This window comes from Choloepus didactylus, chromosome 18, assembly GCF_015220235.1.
Source record: "Choloepus didactylus isolate mChoDid1 chromosome 18, mChoDid1.pri, whole genome shotgun sequence".
Classification (NCBI taxonomy): Eukaryota; Metazoa; Chordata; class Mammalia; order Pilosa; family Megalonychidae; genus Choloepus; species Choloepus didactylus.
This window is the reverse complement of record NC_051324.1, coordinates 66,807,311-66,820,008: the sequence shown is the minus strand read 5'-3', so window position 1 is coordinate 66,820,008 and position 12,698 is coordinate 66,807,311. Positions and strand designations below refer to the sequence as shown.

Here is a 12,698-nt window from a genome sequence, read left to right as displayed (position 1 = left end):
GCTATCGACGTCGCTCGGCTGGCCGCCTCCTTAGATGGGATGTGCGAGACGTGTGTAACGGGGAAAGCCCCTTGCACTTTGCAAGTGTTGAGCCAAAGCCATTGCCTCCGCAGACAGATTTCAAAATTCAGTTTGGAAAGTCCGGGGGGCTCCACGGAGATGACACAGCTGCAACCTCAGCTTTCCGAGCCCTGGGGGTTGTGTTGTCCGTGATACCTGAGAGATGAGGGGGAGAAAAAGAAAGCTCGCTGGAGAGGGGAGCCCCGTGTCAGCGCATCCAGACGAGCCCGAGTTCACCCAAAAGGCCAACAACGGCTGGCTGCGTGTCAGGTTTCCCCACACAACCGGGGCTCAGCCTCTGCTCATTTCACCTCCTTTTGTTGTCATCTTCTAAGGAAAGAAACCGTGTCATCCCTTCTCAACCTGTCAGTCTCGCACCTGCCTGCAGCCCCTGGCAGTGAGACGCTCCTGCTGTCCCACCTGATGTCATCTGTGTTTATAGTCTGTTTTAGAAACCAGGTAGTGAGAGGGACTTTCTGGGGATTAAAAAAAAGAAAAAGTAAATCCCCAAACTATTTCAGTTAGGTTTTTTTTATCCCCTGTTTTTAATTTTTTATATCTTCATGTTTGTTTTACTCTCTTTAATTTAAAAAAAATGTGAGCAGGATCATGAGAGTGGGGAAAGAAGGGTTAGCCATAGCAGTATGTGGGCGTCTCTGCTCGGATGATGTTCCTTTGGCAGCTCCCCAGGAGATTGGTCTGGAGGGATTGACTCCAGGGGCTTTGGCTGTCACGGCCAGCCCTGCCTCCCACCTGCCACGTGAAGAGAAGCAGCACACGAGCTGTCATGGGGCTCAGTTTACCCATCAGCTTCATTCTTCCCAAGAGTGAGGAAGCTGACTTATTGCATTCCAGTTTTGACCTTGGGCCCATCAGATCCAGAACTTTCCATAGCCTGTTGTCTTTGTTACCATATGGGGGTGGAGGGGCATGAGAGCAATGTTGAGGGGAAAGGCCGAAGGTGATGTGGCTCTCATCTAGCCCTGGGCAGGGGCGTCCACCTGCTAGGCCGTCTCTTCCTCAGATACCTCTCCAGACTTGTCCTGAGACTGAGTCCACTGTCTGAATCAAGGGAGGGGGCCGAGGAGGGGGCGAGGGCAGAGGTCGAGTCCCGGGGAAGGCAACCGGCCCGGGATATGAGGGTCCACTCCATAGGGCCCTGGGGACCTGGGAAACAGGTCGAGCTAAAGTACCGACGTGCAATTGAGTTGGCCAAGGTGTGAGAGCCTGTGTGGAAGGGTTGGCCCCTGGGTGACTCAGCTGCCAGCAGCCTGTAAAAGAGAAATGACTTACTTCCAGTCCTCAGCAAGAGCTCTCAGGGCCAGGCCGCCGGCACCTGTCTCAGACGTGGTTAGTTATTAACGCTGCCAGGAGAGAATGATGGGAACGTTGGCCCAGACCGCTGGGGGTGGCCTGGCTTTCCACAGCGCACACGGTCCACTCGCCTTCTTGTCACTCCTCTCCACCTGCCCCCAGATGCAGAGAGCCCATACACCTCTCAGTTATCCCTCAGGGATGCACCTTCCAGAAGGGATGGGGGAGGGCACATAAGGAACAGTTTGGTGAGCACAAGCCATGGCCACATTTTTTTTTCCCCCTTGCTGGGAGACGAGGTCAAAGGACCTGCTTTGAACCCGGGCACTGAGGAGGAGTGGGCTGCAGATGTAGCTGGCCCTGCCCTGCCCCGCCCTGCAGGTGCCACCACCAGAGGCTGGCTCCTGGGGCTCAGTTGGATATGCCGTGATTGTCTTGGGTAGTGTGGGCTATGTCGGGCCTGGGACCCCCACCAAAAAAGAACCACCTCCCGTGGAGGCATCTGACCAGAGGGTTGTGAACACAGGCCCCTTTGGCCTCGGCCCCCGGAGGAGGGTAGTGCCCCTCTTGCCTCTTTCTGCTCTGAAGTCACCCAAACATTTCCTGAGGCTGCCTGGCGGACGGAGAGTGCCCAGCTCCTGAAACCTCTGCAGGGCAGGTTGGGAAGCTGTGGCTGGTGAGTGGAGCCCGGAGTCCAAACCAGCTCTGCTTTCTACTCTTCCTCTTTCCATGGCTGAAAGGCAGAGTGGCAGCTTCTCCTCCAGGATCTCAGAGGGTGTCCTTCACCTCGCTCGGGGGAGGCCCAGCCCAGGTACAGGCCAGGCCCACCCCCACCACGGCCACCACCCCTCCACTTCCAAAATGTCTGTCAAGCAGAACAGGAAGAGGTGGGAGATTTAGCAAGTCAGGTACCCCCCATTACCAAAAGGAAGCCCCAGGCCTGGAGGAAAGCAATGTCCTGTTTTGGTTGCTACGTCTGCAAAGCCCCGGAGTGCTTGCTGGCAGCCCAGGCAGAGCAGGGGCGCAGTTTCTCTGCAGGTTCTCACAGACGGAGCCCTGGGCTAGGGCTTGGGGCATGTACGAACCACCCGGATGGCCGTGAGCAAGTCATTGAAACACAGAGAGTTTCCCCATCTGTGAAGTGGGAATAATAAAAACTCCTGACTGCTCACTGGTCAGGGTTTGTGTGGGGCCTGGCTGACATCACGGGGTAGTGGTTGAGTGGTTAGGGGCCACCCAAATCGGTTGAGGCACCCGGGTGCTAATGGCAATTAGTGGCAAAGCAGAGCATGAGTTCTGTGCTGCCCTGGGAGGGTGGCTCCATGCAGACCCTCCTGGGCCTTAGGTGCCCCTTTGCCTTCCACAGCTGATAACTCACCAGCCGGAGGGGTGCTTTGTCTGGCTCCAGTATTGACAGGCAGCCTGGCCATGGCTGCTGCAGGGAACAGGTTCATCTGCCTTCTCTTCCTTTCTTAATTGCCTGGGCAGGATCAAAAATAGATCCCAAGGCCCTTTCTCTTAGTTTTTCCTTTTTTTTTTTCCTTTTTTTTTTAAATTACCTTTATTTATCAAATAAGAATTATCAAATAAGAAAACATTTGAGCAGAGCCCCCTGGGACCCTCCACTTGCCCACATGGGAATCCAGTGGCACTAAGTCCGCTTCGCAATCAGCATAACCATTGGGGCACTGCTTTAGGGGTCTCCCTGGTTTGTCACCTGCTTTCCATCAAAGAAGAGAGAGGCACATAGGAGTGTTGGAGTTTATTGCATAATGCCGTCTGCCGAGGAGGTGGTCAATACTTATTTATCAGGTATACAAATAGTCCAGTTCTTCACATTTCCTTTTTCATGATTTATTTTTCCATGTGTTCACTGAAAGGAGGAATGTAGATATTTAAGGGGTCATCCTTGCTAGAGCACTGAGCCTTTCTTTAGTGCCTTTTCAGTGCCCAGCACTGTTCTAAATCTTTGGGACGTGTTCCTTGTTCTCATAAAATCCCAACTCTCTTGGACCGCCTAATTCTACCTCCCACTGTGACCCAGGATCTCCTCTGAGTCTTTCTGGACAGGCGCTTTCTTCTTGGAATACTTCTAACAATGGAGAATTTATCGCTGCTGAGGCCACCCACTGTAATACTGGCAACTCCGATGGGTGGGAAGTCCTTTCATTTAGGGAGCCTCCATCTACCTCTACATGCTTCTGTCTGTGGGTCCTAGACAATGAACCATGCATCATAAGTGGTGTCATTATGGCTGAATTGTGAGGTGCAGACTACCAAAAAATTCTAAAAAGGAATTGATCCTTGGAACCTGGAAGAATCAGAGAAGACTTTGTGGAGTTGCTGAGACTTGGAGGAAAGTTGGACTGAAGTAGAGAGAGGGGGGAGCTAAAGACCACATCCATCCAGAACCTCGGAATGCGACCTTACTTGGAAATAGGATCTCTGCAGATAGGGTGGGACTATTGCCCTTATAAGAAGAGGAGAGGGTGTAGGGAGACACAGAGAAGGCGGCCGTGTTGAGATGGAGGTTGAGACTGGAGTGACGTGTCTACAAGCCAAGGAAGGCCAAGGATGGCCAGCAGCCTGCAGCAGCTTGGAGAGATGCATGGGGCCAATTCTGCTTCTGAACCTCCAGAAGGAACCAGCCCTGGAAACACCTTGGTTTTGGACTGCTGGCCTTGGAAGCTAGAAGAGAATAGACATCCATCATTTTAAACTACTCAGCTGTTGGTAATTTGTTCTCGAAACGAAGACATCATCCAGCTATGGGGAGGAGCATAAGGGAATGGGGGCAGAAATAAACAAGCTTTTTAGCAGAGTGGGAGAGACAGAGTCGAGGTGAGGGGCAGGGGAGATGGGGCTGCCTGGGAAGGAGACTGGAGTAAGTCATTGGTTTGGGGTATTGGTTGTAGGACAGAGGGTCTGCAGGCCAGACAGTGCTGGGGTCCGTGAGCCCTGACGCGAGGCTGAGCCCTTTTGCCAGGAACCTTGGCAGTTTTCAGAGCCCAGAAAAGTACCAGCCCTGGACCCTGTGACTGATCTCTGGCCACTGACTTTCCCCCAGTTCCTGCTTCTCTAGTCATCAAAAGGGATCAAACCATCCTTAACCCTGGTACCATCCTGCATCTAAATGTATGATTTATACAGTGACAGAAATAGTTACAAGATGCTTACCATTAGAAAAGTTTTTTAAAGCCAAGGGAAATACTTTGGCTCCATACTCAGTTATATAATCCTCTGTTATTCAATAATATTTCAACGTTATTATGGTTGTTTAGTATTTCCCTGTGGACAATGACACAGCTTTATATTGAATGGTTCTTTGATGTTTCCAATTTTTTTTCTTTTGCTGTAGAATAGTAGCTAGAACTTTATTCTTGTCAGTGCTAGTTTCCTGTTGCTATTATAACAAATGACCACAAACATGGTGACTTAAAACAATGCGACTTATTCTCTTACGTTTCTGGAGTCCAGATGTCCAAAATGACTCCTAGAGGCTAAAATCCAGTTCTCGGTGTGGCTGGTTCCTTCAGGAGACTCCAGGGGAGAATTGTCCCTGGGCTCTTGCAGCTTCTGGTGGCTGCCACTTCCCTTGGCTAGTTGCCACATCCACCCAGTCTTGGCCTCCGTGGCCACAATTGCTTTCTCCCTTTCTGTGTCAAATTTCCCTCTTATAAGGACACCTGCAACTATGTGGAGGGCTCTCCTGATAGCCCAGGATAACCCCCCATCTCAGCATCCTTAACTTAGTCACATCTGCAAGTCCCTTTGTCATATAAAGGAACCATCACAGGTTCTGGGATTAGGTAGTGGACATCTTGGGGGGACATTATTCAGCCCATCACAATCTCCATGACTATTTTCTTACAATAAGTTCCTGCCAGTGAGAATCTATAATGGAAAGGCAATACTTAGATCGTGTGAAATGTTTGGAGACAGTGTTCAGGGTTAAAGAGATTTAACTGCCCTCACTGTGGCTGTCCCTTTAAGAGCCTTTCTTCACTTCTGCTGGGAGACAGATTGGGGTGGGGAGGGGGAGGTTGTAGATTGAAATCCCCATTACAGGAATCATTTAAAGCTAGCCTCTAGGAAGCTCGGGGCTAATGAGATAATTCCCATTAGGAGAGGAAGGAAATGAAGGTGGCCTGACATCCTTTCTGTCTCTAATTTATATGATTCACTGAAACCTCCCCCTCTCCCTTCCCCGGGGCCCCATCCTTGGGCTGCCCCTTTGAATTCTGGCTCCTCTGTCCACCCCGCTTTCTCCCAGCCAGGCCTGTGGTTTCCAGCAAGTCCCAGCACGCTGGGGAGCATGGGAAGGACTGCCTTCCACCGAGACAAGGCACTCGGGCCCTTTTCTTGGCAGCTGTGCCCGAGAATCTGTTCTTTGCCTCTTTCCTGGCTTTTCCCAGAGCCTCGCCCAGCCCCCCTCCCCCAACAGGGCTGGGGCCTGGGGCCTGCAGGGCCAGAAGAAAAAGCAAACTTGGCCAGAACACAGGCGGGCTCCAGGGAACCCAGAGGCCAAGTCTGCCAAGAGCTTGTTTGCTGCCTCTCCCCCAAACTTCTGGGGGGAGGGGAAGAGAGAGAAAAAGAGAGACAAGAGAGAAGACGTTCTCTTCCTGTTTTTCTCTGCTGCCTACACTTTTGGTTAAAGCTCTCTGCAAGCATGAAAATCCAGTGTGGGTCTTTAATTAGAAGAGTGTGAAATAGCCCAAAGTCCAGGGATTTTGAAGTTCGGCTCAAGCCCCGGGAACACATCTGGGGGCCGGAGCGAGGGAGCCCCATCTCATCTGCCAGCCAGTTGCTGTTAGCTGTTGCCCGTCTCAATTATTGGGCATCCTCTTTCCCATCTCGACCGGCTGGGGGCACTTCTCACCACTCCTCCCCAAGGCCCAAGAAGGATCCCTGCCATGCACATGGAGGCGAGGCCCTCTCTTCCACCGGCTTCCTTTCTTTTCCTCCTCTCCCCTCCCTGCAGGAGGCCATATGGTGGAGTTCCGAGGCAGGGCCGAGGGCCAGAGCGGCTGCGGCCCCGGGGACTGTCCGGCCGCCCTGACGTGCCATGTGGGTGGCCTGTTCCGTGAACTTGCTGCCTGACCTCCCAGGGCCTCCGGGAGCCCAGCTGCAGCCTTGGGTAACAGCCGGGCCCCATGGCGACGGGATGGGGCTGAGGCCCCGCTTCCCTGGCACCCTTGGCACACACTCAGCCAGCTGCCAGGCTGGGCAGGCAAGAGGGGACCCTGAGGGGCATCATTTCCCCTTGGGTTGGCTGAACCTGACTCTTCAGGCTGCGGGGTCCCTAATGAGAGTGTGACGGAGACAGGCAAACCAGGGGCTCGAGGAAGAAAGGATACAAGTTAGAAAGATGAAAGAAACAGGGAGAGATGAGTCACAGAGCAGAGGACAAGTGTGCCTTCAGAGTTAAATCATGGCAAAGCTCACATTCAGATTGTTCTCGGCCATTTGGAATAGGGTGTGGCCAACTCTTCACCCGGGATGGCTTAGCTGCCTCATTCGTGGTGGGGACTCCATGGGGTGGGCTTTGTCACCTGCACACATCTTCTGGCTTTACTGCTTCCTCTCTGCTCCTGGGAACAAGTTCTCAGATGTTTTAGGGGCAGTTGAGGGAACACGGAAGGAGGGCAGGTAAGGGTTAATCCAGATACCATAATCTTACTGATTAAATAAGAAATCATGGAGAAGCAGAGGGTGAGTCTGGACTTTTGCACACTTCTTAGGCATAGTCTATACCCGGGAAATGACTGCAGAAGTGGCTTAATGTCCTTCCTTCCTTGGTAATGTGCATTTTTTTTTTTTTAATAGAGAGTGCTTTAGGGAAATATAATAATGACGCATACTACTTACTAAGTCTTTACTATTTAACTCAGTCCCCACAACTCTTTGATGGAGTAGGCACTCATTAGTCCCATTTTCCAGACAGGTTGAGGAGAATTGAGGTCACTTCCAGAATCCTACAGCTAATAAGAAGCTGATCCAGGATTAGAGCCCTGAGCTGATGGCGAATCATTAAGCTCAGGTGTATCCAATGACATATGCCACCAGGAATGTTTTCCTGTTGGTAGCCCTATCACTCCCACACTTGGAAGATAACTAGCCTATGTTGCCAGTGATGCATGCATACATTCATTCATTCATATGCCTCTTTGGAGCCAGATGCCAAGCTTGGTGTTATCAATGCAAAGAAGGAAAATGAGGCTGGTGCTGCAGGCTTGCAGCTGGCTGAGGACAGACATATACCATGGGACTGAGGAACAGTCAGGGGGCCCCAAGCTGTCTTCAAGTGTACATGCTCTTTTCTCTCCCATATCAATGTGCAATCCTCCTTGGTGACCCGGATCCAGACCACCCAGAGGGCCTGCTGTGTCCCCCCTGCATGTGGCTCTCACCCACCCAGGTAGAGGGGCAGACGAGTTCCTGGTGGTCCCCTCCAGTAGGTGTCTCTGTCCCCTGGATCCTCATTGTTCCCCCAGTGCAGGGCTCTGGCCCAGACCCCCAACTCCCACCCCCCATTTGCTGTTGTTAAATGGGCCATCTGACGAAGGGGAAGAGGAGGGCCTTGGGATTGGCTGTTGGGGGGCCCCTGAGGGACGTATTGCATGATGGGGACAGAAGGGAGTCTGGGGCTGCGGTGCCTATTATCTTTAAAGTCCATCTTTAGGAACAATCGCTGGAGATACTCAAGCGATCCAGGGTGGCTGGTTCGGAAGGGTCTTTGATCCACCTATAAGTTAATGCTTTTCAATGTGAGAACTGCAAAGCGGCCCCACCCGGGGCCACAGAGATAACAGGCTGGTGCAATCTGCAAACCACCGGCTCTTGATAATGCCGAGTTTTATTGAGGTCTGGTTTTTGCCCAATGGGAGCACACCCGGCCAGCATCAAAGGGAGCAGGCGTCACCTTGTGCAAAGAAGCCTGGGCCCCGGGTGCGTGTGTGGCTGTGTGTGCACAAGCCTGCCCGTTGGCAATTACCTTCCTGTAGATCAGAGGCCACCAGCCCCTGGGGGGCCTTGACAAGTCATGAACTCCACTCCCTTGTCTAGGGCTGGTCCAGGCTCCTAAGATGTCCCTGCAGGTGGGGATTTAACACCTTGAGTATAAGTCTTACTCCTGCAGGTCCCAAAGGTGGTGGGTGAAAGAAGTTTTTAAAGGAGAGATGAGGTGGGCATTTAGAGAAGGCAAGGGCTGAAAGCTTATGATGTTGGAGTCTCAGACTTGTTCCTGTGCAATCTTTTGAGAGTTTTTGAATTACCTGGGAAAAACTCCAGGGGTGTGTGTCTCACCTATATAGTGGGAGGAATGAGAACGGGAAATGACAGAAGAATTTAGGGGAAACCTAAGGTTGTGCCTTTGCAATGAAATGGTTAATGGAGGAACTGGTCGGGGTGTGGTCTTGGGGAAAAGGTCATCTTCCTGCTTGCCCCCAGGCTGTCCCTCTTTTATCTGGGCAGTCAGGATGCTGTGCATCAAGCACTGGCCTCCAGGGGCTGGAGCAGAGTAACACCACAGTCCGAAAGAAACATCTGGAAGCTTTTTAAGGTTTATTTTTCAACACATTTGCAAGAGTCAGGACATTTGCACACGAGGTTTACAGGCTGGAGGGAACCCAGGGATTTTAGTCAAGTGGGAGAGAGATTTTGACTTGGTAGGGCAGGGAAGGGAAGGTAGGAGAATTAGAAATGGCCAATGCCAGAAAAGCAAAATCCTGTATTCTTTGGTTGAACTGGTTGCAAGCAGTAACCTGGTAAAAGTTCCGAGGAACAGAAAGGGACATGGAAAGGGACCTGGGTTTCTTGCCTCTCTGGTACCCCTCGTTCGGACCACCTGGGTTTCTTCTACTTTGTCCCAGTCAGTTGCATTAAGTGGACTAAAGAAAAGAAGGCAGAATCCCTGGGAAAGCAAGGGGACGTGCTGGCAGACTCCATGACCCACTGGGAATTGGCTTTTCCCATAAGGTTTATATACTCGTAATACCCATTTCCTTGTCTTTCATTTGAGTGGCCAGGTGGTGCAGAAATGCAAAGGGGACAGGATTAACGGTTGGGAAGCTGTTGAGTTCCAGTGCTGCAGTGACTTGGTTTACCTAAGATTGTGAGAGCCCTGTAAGCTCCTCCTTGTTCTCCTTCTCCCCATTGCTCATCACTGTCCTCCTCTTCCTTACCTCTGTTCTTGTCCTCCAACTCCCCCTCTTTCTTTTCCTCACCTCTTTCTTTTTCTCTTCCTCCTCCTTTTCTCCGTCTTCCCGCTGCCTCTCCTTAAAGACACTCTGGACTTAATGATTTGGGCCAATGGAAACAGGGAAAAGCCTGGCTCAGTGTTTATCAGGCCAGGCTGGGCAGAGAATAAGGAAGGAAAAAGGCAGTCCCAGCAGGAGCACGGATTTGCAAAAGATTTAATCTTTGGTTTGAAAGAATCAGACCATCAATCTATCCACCTGTTCGTCTTGCTCTTAATTCTTTCCTCCCTCCACCCTGCTCAGTTACAGACCCCTGGCCAAGCTCATTTCCAGAGCTCCATTAAATATACGTGAAGTCGCTACTTGCTCAGAGTGAATTCTTGGGAGATGATTCTGGTTTCAATGCCAGGGGCTTTACCAACTGGAAGGAAAATGTAGGCTCCCCATCTTTAAATAGGGCCCACTGTCGTATCGCTGACTTTATTAAGACAGCTCTTTTTGTGGGGTGAGCTCATGTTTATAGCACCTCGTGGGAGCTGGCTCATTGTGTTTATTAGGGGAGGAAACTGAGGCTTTGCCTGGTTATTCATTTGTGAGACTGGAAGGGTGCACCCTGTTCTTATGGGAAATGAGGTGACACAGCCCCTAGGAATTCCACCCCATCTAGTCACCCCACTTGGAAGCAAGGACATTCATTCCCGCATCTACCCCCAGTCACTCTCATTACAGCTTCTGCTTGGGAGCGTCTTGGGTCCTTTCCATAGTCAGGTGCAGAATGCGGATATGCTGCTTCCTTCTCCCTGCAGGGAGCAAGCAGTCTCTGTCCTGTGCCTGCTGACCCCCGCAGGGTTCTTAACGTTCATGGCACGTTGGGGTCACCTGGGGGGCTTTAAGAACTACTGATGCATTGCTTCCACCCTCGGAAGTTCTGGTCTACCGGGCTTGGGTGAGGCCTAGACTTTGGAATTTTTACAGACTTCCCAGGTAATTTTAATGTGCCACCAAGATTAAGAACTACTACTCTAAACAATTGTTCTTAACTGGGGGCTCCCCTCCCCTCCCTGACATTTTTGGCTGAGATGTTGTTGGTTGTCCTGGCTGGTACTACTGGCATCTGGTGGGGACAGGCCAAGGTTGCTGCTAAGCATCCTATAATGCACAGGATGGTCCGCCACAACCAAGAATTACCTGATCCAAAACATCAGTATTACAGAGATTGAGAAACCTTTCTCCAGAACAGTGGTTCTCACGCTTGAGTGTGCATCAGAATCACCTGGAGAGCTTGTTAAAACACAAATTGCTGGGCTCCACACCCAGAATTTTTGATTCGGTAAGTCTGGGGTGGGGCCTGAGAATTTGCATTTCTAACAAGTTTCCTCTGTTGGTCCAGAGGCCACACTTTGAGCACCATTGCTCCAGAATGACTCTGAATCCTCCTTCCTCAGTGATTTAGTGCATCTGTTAGGATTACTAGAAAATTCTAAAATGATGATTTAACTAAGACAGAAGGATATCTCTCTCACACACAGCAGATGTCCAGAGGGAGGCCATCCAAGGCCAGGGTGGTATCTCGCAGTCATCAGAGACCCAGGTTCCATCTTCTTGTTATACCATCTTAGTGCACAACTTCTATTTCCAGGGTCCCCTCATGGTCTAAGGTGGCTGCTGCAGCTCCAGCCATCATGTCCTCATTGCAGGCAGAGGGAGGTAAAGACAGAAAGGTAAAAACTGGGCCCCTTCCAGGGCCCTTTGAGCAACCTCTCTGGACTTCTCACAACCTACTGCTTCTATCTCAATGGCCACATCTTAGTCACATGGCCACATCTAGCTGCAAGGGAGGCTAGAAAATGTCATCTTTGTATTCTGGGCTGCAATGTGCCAGTCAAAAGGGAGAGTTCTGTTACTAAATAGAAAGGGGAAACTAGATATTGGGGTGGGTAGCTAACAGATTCTGCCCCCATACACACATGCCTAATCCTTCCTGGTAGTTATCATTTATTTGGCATGCACCATGTGCCAGGAGCTTTTCTGCAATGTCTTGCTTAATCCTAAGAACTTTGCAAGGTGGATAATATTATCTCTATTTTACAGATGTTGAAATTGAGACTTTCAGAGATTAAGCCACCTGCCCAAGTCACAGTTAGCAAATGGTGTGACCTGAGAACCCACTTCCAAGCCTGGCCTCGTTCTTGCCTCACTTACTCTAAGACAGACCCAGGAAGGATCTGTTAGACCTTCCTTGCTATGCTGAATCCCGGGCCACCCCTTCAGAATCTGATTGTTACCCACATCCAACTGTGATACCCTCTTCTTTAGATCTGTGGGAAAATGGAGACCTAATGTGCTCAGGTTTGATGCAATATTAATTTCTTATTGCTGCCCTAATAAATGATCCCCAACTTAGTAGCTTAAAACAACACAAATTTATTCTCTTCGAGTTCTGGAGGACAGAAGTCCAAAATCAGCTTCACTAGGCCAAAGTCAAGGTGTGGCTGGGCTGCTTCCTTCTGGAGTCTCCCGGGGGGAATCTGTTTCCTTGCCTTGTCTAACTTCTGGAGGCCACCTACTTTCCCTGGCTTGTGACCCCTTCCTTGCATCACTCTATCCCCTTGCTCCCATCATCATGTCTCCTACTACCTCTTCTGTGTTAGATCTCTTTCCATCGCCCTCCTAGGAGGATGCTTGTGATCACACTGGGCCCTCCCAGATAATCCAGGAGGATCTCCCCATCCCAGCCTCCTTAACCTAATCACATCTGCAGGGTCTCTTCGGCCAGATAACGTAACACTTACAGGTTCTGGGGATGAGGTCATGGATCTCTTTGGGGCCATTATTCTGACTACCAGAGAGACCACTTGCTCAGGTTCTTGTCCTAAATTCTCTTCTCTGCCCCCCGCTTTTCTTTTGTGGGCTGGTCCAAGTAGGGATTATACGTACAGTTCACTTCTATCCTGGGAGTTTTAAATGCGGCCACAGATGAGGCTGGAATTGCCAGACAGTGTGCCACGCATGCCCAGGGGCCATGGCCACCGCGGAAAGATGCAGGGGGGCGGGATCCTGCCCCAGAGGTGGCCGTATCCCCTCAGCCAGGGGGACTCAATGTGTGCAGCGATGACCAATGCAGAA

General features: G+C 50.9%; 1 long non-coding RNA gene across 6 annotated transcripts in view; it reads left to right on the top strand.

Moving 5' to 3' along the window:
* LOC119513641 overlaps positions 1–12,698 on the top strand; it is a 196,635-nt gene that overhangs the window by 137,483 nt on the left and 46,454 nt on the right. The gene's annotated exons all lie outside the window — the stretch shown is intronic.